We start from the raw sequence: 8,520 nt of genomic DNA on the forward strand, positions 1-8,520 counted from the left end.
CCCGGGCGAGACAGGAACGGATCGCCAACGGTGCAGCCGATCAGCTGATTCTGACGTTCCGCGACGGCGAGGGACACGTCGGCGTCGAGCGGGCGTTGACCTCTCCGCAGCCGCCGCGAACGCCGAACACCGAACACACCAACCGGCGCCGTCGCGAGCTGAAGGTCGTGGCGACACCGCAATCAATAACGACGATATATTTATTGTTATAATGACCTCATTTCTTTGCATAGTGCAACGAAAAATTGTTCGTAACGTATGCACATCCTGTACTCCAATGACATCCCAAAAAGAATTAAGTGAAAGTAATCAAAGCGGTTAGTCTGTCGCTCCGTTGAGGTTTTCCCCAGGGTTTCCCTACGGCCGCGCCAAATGGGGAGCGAACAGTTGACGCCCCTGGGACTGCTAAAATTACAGACTAACTCGAAACTGTATACCTTCGAACACTGCATAAGCTGCAACCACAAAAAGAAGCAGCCAAAATGAATGTACGAATGTAACATGTCATAACATAACTGTCAAACTAATCGTATTCTATGTCATTTTCTTTTGTACATGATATATTCGTGACCAATTGTGTATTATATTGTTATGTAAATAACTTCATATGTATTACTTTGTGTGCAACAAACATTATTAAGTACAATTACTAAACATACGATGTGACAAATGAAGACTGTGATAGAAAAAACTGCGTGTGTGTGAACACTGTGGACATGAAACAGCAAATATTTATGTCAAAATACCGGAACATTTATTATAACACAAACATTTCGGGGGGCAATATAGTGTCCCCAGTGAAATAATAAGAAAAGACTTAAAAAACAGTATTTATGAAGAAGAGACACTTAAAAATTGAATAATATATATTTTTCTCATGTATCCGTACTAAAACAATTTGTCTGTGTAAGTTTCGAGGGCAAAGAAATATAACAAAATGATATAAAAAGAGACGACAAGATACGCTCTTTTGTTAGTTTATTAGTCGTCTTCACTTCTTCTCTTGTCTTGGTTGCGTGTAGACGAACATCTTGCGAGTGCTGGCAAATGCAAGCATATTTGTACTAATTAGGCAGATAATGTATTGATTTCGTATTATTGTTCGCTTTTAATTTGTAAGAAGTGATCCCGATTTCATGTCCGCCTTCCCTGAATTAACCTGCATTCGAGTAATTTACAGTGCAACAATCGCAGCGGCCGATGCAGCCAACGACGCCATTGCGTGGCAACATCAACTTACAAAAATTTGCGGACGCGAAAAACTCGCCCGCTATTAACGCAATAAACATTTTTCTCCACAGCCGTCCGACGTTGCAGAAAAATACGTAGCTCTAAGATTCTTATTTTCAGTACAACAGCCGAGAGCCAGAGCCAAGACTCCGACGACAATGCAATGGTTAACGGAGGTAAGAAAAAATACTCTCGCACGTGTGTGGGCTGCAATTGTAGTTAATAACTAAAGATTTTTTGCTTTAAAGTGAACTGACTAGCCAAGGAAATTAATATGAAAAGTTTATTCTACTGTTCAGCTTATATGCTTATGTTTTAAGATGCAGTGAGTCTTACGTCATTGTCGTAACAAATAATTTTAATTAAAGATGAATATTATTTAGAGACAACTGCACAAAAGCATTTAATTGTAAATCAAAATTGAATGAAATATCTTTTTGATTAAGGCCCACCATGTAAGTCGGCAACAATCACCACTACCAATCAATTTGTGTAGTAAATAATAAATTATTTCGACGGCCGCGAGACAGAGCTCCCGCCCCTCCCTCCCCCCCCCCCCCCCCTAACTAAGAAACCATTCGTAAGCAACATATCTCCAGCACATTTTCCAAAACTAGAACTTTAATCTAAAAACGATAGTTAAAGAATGAAATGGCTAATATTTGTTGACAGCAGAACGTAATGACAATAGTTACTAGAACACAACATCAGGGAAAAAAACGCCAACTTCATTTTAGGCTCAAAATTAGGCAAATTTATTTTAATTTTGATAAACTAAGCAAATGAATTTGAGTAAGTACTATTACAATGCTAATAGGATGTACTTGAAATAAGAAGGCGACACTTTCGAAAATTAACTTTTGTTGTATTAATCCAAAATCACTATCACCGCTATTCATGATAGCACAGGTTGGGCTTTCCAGTACATGAGTAATTATGAAATAAATGGTCAGTGGCTTGCTTTGTCAGACGCACTGCACTTGAAAATATGGTGCAAAATCGTTTCCACAGGATCTTCACGTCTCACATTATTTAGACATATCACACACGCCGTAAGGTATCCCTTTTGCAATTGTTCTTGAAGTAAGATACTTCAATTTTTTCAAACCGTTATTTTGTCTGGAAATGTCTTACTTCCATGGTCTCGGTTTACATTACTCGACTCATTACTGCAGAAGAAGTAATTACCGACTTCCTCCATAAATTTCAGCAATGTTAGCACGGAATATTAAGGTCTTAAAGAGTGCCCCACGATGTGATCTCGCTCAATCACTGCAAGCCGCCTTTACTCATCTCATCAGACTGTCTGTGGGACACCTCGTTCCAAAGGAAAGACGAGAAACGACAGTTTCACCTGTCAACCCAGTAACATCTTTGTCCACTACCCAGCTTTACTTGTAGAAAACAAAGAACAAACACTGTCCTAACAGCTGCCGTAGCCCCAACAGAACAGCCCAGCCGCCAAGTAAACCTCAGCCTTTAGACATCACCAGATGCGCCTATGGAGGAGCATGTGGTCAATAAACTGCTCTCTCTTCAATTGTCAGTTTCGTGACAGGCGTCGCTACTTCTCAGTCAAGTAGCTCCTCAAATGGCCTCAAGAGAGCTGAGTGCAGCCCGCTTGTCAACAGCATTCTGCATACCCGGACGGTGACCCATCCAAGTGCTAGACAAATCCGACAGGACTTAACTTAGGTGATCTGATGGGAACCGGTGTTACTACTGCGGCAAGGTCTTTGGTTTCCGTGTAGAGAAGGCATTCCAGAAACTAAGTGACAAGAAAAAGGCTTGGCGCTTCTCAGTCTCGTTATTTTAATCATTATAATATATTATTGCTTCCTCAAGAAGACGCCAGACACTATACATACATAATTGCTTTAAATAAGTATCTATACACGATGTTCGAGAAGTCCTGATACCAACTCCTAGGACTTTTAGAGGGGAGGGAGTATAATATTTTGAGTAAGACCGCAAGTCAGGAAACGTGGCGGTGACGGTTTCAGTTCAGGGGTGTAACGCATTTACGAATGCTGAGGGAAAGAGGATATTCTCAGTGTTGCCTGTCCTGGTATGCAATAGGACAGACAGGATTAAATGTATCACTTAATGTCTGCCTTGCTACGAGACTCCTGTAGAGACAAAGTAAGATCAGCTGGAACGTGTTCTGGCCCCTATACTAGAAATTGAAGAGACACCAGTTGGGATAGAGTGTGTGTACCAGAACGTGTGCAACCGGAATGTCTGCAAAACTGTTGGTGTTCGCCACATCGAGCAGCTATGGTGGAGCATCAGTACTGTTCTGTACGTACTGTAAACTGGGTCCTTTTTTTGTTGTGGAATAATGTTAAGACGTAATGTGTAAGTATTAATTCTAACAATCGTACTTAGGTGGTAGATGGATGTGTCGTTATGTATCCTTTCGAACAGTTACCTAATAACTGTACTGCGTCGCGCCTAGAAGTTTGTAACGGGAATCTCCAGATACCTTGTATAACAATGAAATGAAATGTTCGTTTCATATTCAGAATATGCTTTAGATTTATTGTATAACATCTGCCTCCCCATATCCATTTTCAGATAATCATTAATAAAGTGTATCACATACTGAGAAAACAATACTTAAATGTAAAAGTAGTGCTGTTCCTGTACAATTTTTTCATAATATTACTTACCACTTTCTCTAGAATTCAGCTCAAATACTAGAAGCATCAGCATCTCTTTAATGACAATAATAGTCTGTAATCTGTAGTGTTACCATCATACAAGTTTGACATAAACTGATTCCGCTGCTATAGTTGACTTGCGATGTGTACCTTATCTGAAAAGCGTGAACGGAAGATGTGTGAAACTTATGATTTACTCATCAAGGTATATAGCATTCAATGCAATAAAACCAAATCATTATTCTTCAGCTTTTTTAATTTAATGGTTTTAGAAACATGAATTTTACGTATTTCTACCTTTGTTTCTTTTTTCTTTTTGTTTCTTTACGTATGTCGTATCTGTGGATAGTAGCTTACATCACTAGGAGCTAACATCAAAATTTAATTCAATTCTAGAGACTAGCTTTTTCGAAAAGGGACCTAACGTAATCATAATAGAAAACTACAGAAAAAGCATTATGATGCAAACTTCATATTATATTTAATTATACACTCTGAAATATGCAATGTCCATGGCCGTTTTTCTTGTACCTACTGCTACTTTTTCTTCTTATCCTGCCTGGTTAAATTTATGAGGACGTCCATTGACTTACTTCTGATCCTTTTTCGCATCAAATTTTTGTAGAGCTACAAAGCTCCAAAACCCTCCTTCCGCAAGCCATCACTTTGGGATTAGCTTGAAAGATGTATATACATCTACATGGATACTCTGCAAATCACGCGTAAGTGCTTGGTAGAGTGTTTCCTATTATTCCACTCTCCAACAGCTCGCGGAGAAAACGAGCTCTGATTACCCTTAATTTCTTATGATGATCGTTTGTCTCAATGTAGTCCGGCGTCAAAAAAATATTTTCGCATTTCGAAAAAAAGTTGGTGATCTAATTTTCGTGAGAAGACCCCGCCGCACGGAGAAATGTCTTTGTTTTAGTGATGTCCACCCAAAAATCCTGTATCGCGTCTGTGACACTCTCTCTCCTATTCCTCTATAATACAAAACGTGCTGCTTGTCTTTTAACTTTCTCAAAGTACTCTGTTAATCGTATCTGGTAAGGACCACACACAGCACAGCAGTACTCCAAAAGAGGGCGGATAAGCGTAGTTCAGGCAATCTCTTTAGTAGACTTGTTGTATCTTCTTGTTGTTCTGTCAATAAAACGCAGTCTTTGGTTACCCCACAACATTTCCTGTGTGTTCTTTCTAACTCGAGTTGTTCGTACTTTTAATTCCTAGGTATTTAGTCTAATGTATGTCCTTTAGATCTGACTGGTTTATCGTGTAACCGAAGGTAAATGGATTCCTTTTGCACTCATGTGGATAACCTCATACTTATTATTTACGATCAATTGGCAATTAGCGCAGCATATAGATATCTTCTATAAATCGTTTTGCAATTGGTTTTGATCCTCTGGTGGCTTTACTACACGATAAAAGACGAACAATCTAAGATAGCTGTTCACATTGTCTACTAAATCGTTTAAGCAGATAAGGAACAGAAGAGGGCCCATAACACTATGAGAAATCATTTCTGTTTTGCTCATAAAAGCTGAAATTGCAAGCAGCACATCGACATATACAGAATATTTGCGGAAGAATTCAGTTTTGTGGCACGTTTGCCTTATAACAACCTGAGTGGTTAATATTTGTTCTAGACCAGGGGTCCCCAAATTACAGCCCGCGGGCCACCATCGACATACGGACACCATAAGTCCGGTCAGCGTTAACTGGTCACACGTATTACGTAATAGTTTTTATTACAGTCGAACCTTTCTTATCGAGCACTTCCAATAACGAGTGATTTACACAACGAGAAGAAGATACGAAACTCTCTCGCTTAACGAACGATGTTTTGCATAGGTGTAAAGAGTTTACTCTGTGTTATTTTATTCAGTCTCTAATAACCATTTCAGAAACCACCTTCTTTCTCTTCGGCCATTATAAATGAATAGTACGTCACGCATCCTACTATAAACTACCGCTCTGTAAAATAGAATCTCCAAAGATTGTATGTTCATTTAGCTGTAATGATCACAATGCGAGTGGCGCCGCATTTGTTATCGCCCGTACGACTTCTCTTGCTTCCACCACGTTGCTGGTAATTCTTTACAACGATGTTCTAAGAGATTTCTTCGCTGGCACATGGTAACCCTTTCCCCTGAATTATCTGAGATTTCTTCGCTGGCACATGGTAACCCTTTCCCCTGAATTATCTGTTTATGAATTCCAAATTTGTGTTTCTCGTCGTTAACTAACAGTAATTCATTAAAGATGCCTATAAGGCAGTAGTTATTAATTATCGAAAATGCTATGTCCCTTTTTCGAGAAATTTTAAAGCGCAGCATAATTGAATATATTTAGACAGCTTTCTTTTAAAATAGGATCTACTGTACTAAAAAGAAAATTCACAGGGACTTATTATAAATCTGTTTGAGTACCTATTTTATCAGAATGTAACGCAATGACCTATTCTACATGGGTTCCTGTGAAAAAAAATGTTTCATTTAATAAGTGTTAATTTCGAGTTAGATTCAGGAACGAATCACGCCCGTTAAGCGAAATAATACTATGCAGTGGGAAGTTTGAAATCCAAATTAATCATAAAAAAAACGTAGAGCAAGCAGTCGTTTTTATTTGATGACCAGTTAAGGTACACATTAACTAACATACACAATGCAATTGCACTTTTAACATTAAGTTATTATAACAGCTTTTCTGAAAGTTTAGCGTATATAACGTATTTTCAGCAATATCACTTACTTTTCGAGCCACAGTGTTTACTGACAAGCTGATGTTTTTAGATACATTTAGCTTTCTCTGGGCACATGTCTTCAACTGCTGCACTCATCCAACTCATTAGTAATCAGTACTGTACATTTAGTGCAATCGGAAGTAGTCGTAACAATACGTAAAGCGCAGTAAATGCTTTTCCATGTTTTGTTATTGAGGGACCCACGCGGAAATTAGCTCGAATTTGTTTTTTTTTTGTCTGCATTTACGAGTACTTTCTTAATCAACATTTGCTAGGATTTAAAATACCCTTTCAAGGAATCATACTTTTCTAACCATTGGCTTCCAGTAAATTTGGGATAACTCTGAGAATGTTTCGTCTTGTAATGACGTTTTATAATGTATTCTTTGACAACTGATATTGTTGCTTTATAGTTTGTACATATTGCCTTACTACTTGACTGAATCACGAAATATTGATGTCCCCATTGCTCTCAAAAACTTTTGCAATCATTACCTATCTCCCGTTTCTTTCCCATATTTACACAAATTAATACAAATGGGATAGGCCTATAACTGCATAATAAAACGACACCAACTAATAGTATTAAGAGCAAGAGTACCGTACTAGATTTATTTTTAAGGCAGTTTTAATTGCATTACTTATTTTAAATACATTGTATGTTTAGTAAGAAACTGTATTCAAAAAACACACTAGTCCCATAGATTTTGAATTTCATATCGCACATATGACCGCTACTCACAGGATGTTGCTATAGCAGAGCACTTAATGTCCCTACTCCCCGGAAGACGTACATATAGTGCGACCGCAAGTAGTCACAACAATACGTAAAGCGCAGTAAGCGCAACGGCTATCACCGCAGCGATGAACTAACTTGACCACTTGCCCGTAAGTAGCAACACCAATTGCGGAGTGGAGGGCACTCCCACTTCTTGTGGCATAGATACCACAATCACCGTCTACTCCTGAAACGACAGTCTGCGCGTAGTTCAACATTACGATATGTTGGTATGATGAACAATCGTCTACACGACTTCTCTTGATCCATGCTTGCGGTGAGCGCAGGGAGTGAAGAGGTAACCACTACTGCCACTCCGTGGCGAGGATTGTTGCGGTGGGAAGATAACCCGCAGTGCTGATACCATATGCAGGTCGCGCTAAGTTCTGATCACTTGCTGTTATGTTAATGACGCACGGAGAAAACAAGATTTAGTGAAAGAGCGTTACAATGACATTCACGAGTGGTTTCATTTGCAGCGATGTATATGAAATTAAGACCTCAGCTCGAGGTCAAACAATAAGCAGCCCACAGCGTAATGACTACTGCAGTGCTACGCATTGTCAGCTCGTGAAGAGTGGCAGCAACAGTAAGAGTCACGAAATCTTCTAGACTGTACCGAGGAGTTCCGAACAGTCGTGAGGTATCAGGCCTCAAGAAAAAGACTATACGTAGGTCTTGACTCATCGATCTTAGTGGAACAGCCAGTATGGCCCTTAGGCTAAAACGCTTGGAGACCTAAACTGAACGCGTTTTACGAGGGTGTGATAAAAAGTAACGCCTCCGAATTTTTCATGAGAAGACTGTTACAGATTTTTAAATAAAACTAACAGTATTAACATTCTGCATCGTTGTTCTTCGATTTTGTGAGGAATCGCAGATATGACATTCAATCTCGAAACAGTATGTTAGCTGCTCTGTGAATCGAGGGAACGTTTCACAGGATCTGTCTAGGAGACGCAACTCGAACGTCAATATACGACTCGTTATACCTAAGAAACCATGAAAGACACTTGCAACAGCTTCTTCTCGCCATTAAATGTACTCGTACGCTGGTGAGCCAGAAGGTTATGGCTACCTATCTAACGACAGGTATATCCACC

This window comes from Schistocerca piceifrons, chromosome 8 (genome assembly GCF_021461385.2).
Source record: "Schistocerca piceifrons isolate TAMUIC-IGC-003096 chromosome 8, iqSchPice1.1, whole genome shotgun sequence".
Classification (NCBI taxonomy): domain Eukaryota; kingdom Metazoa; phylum Arthropoda; class Insecta; order Orthoptera; family Acrididae; genus Schistocerca; species Schistocerca piceifrons.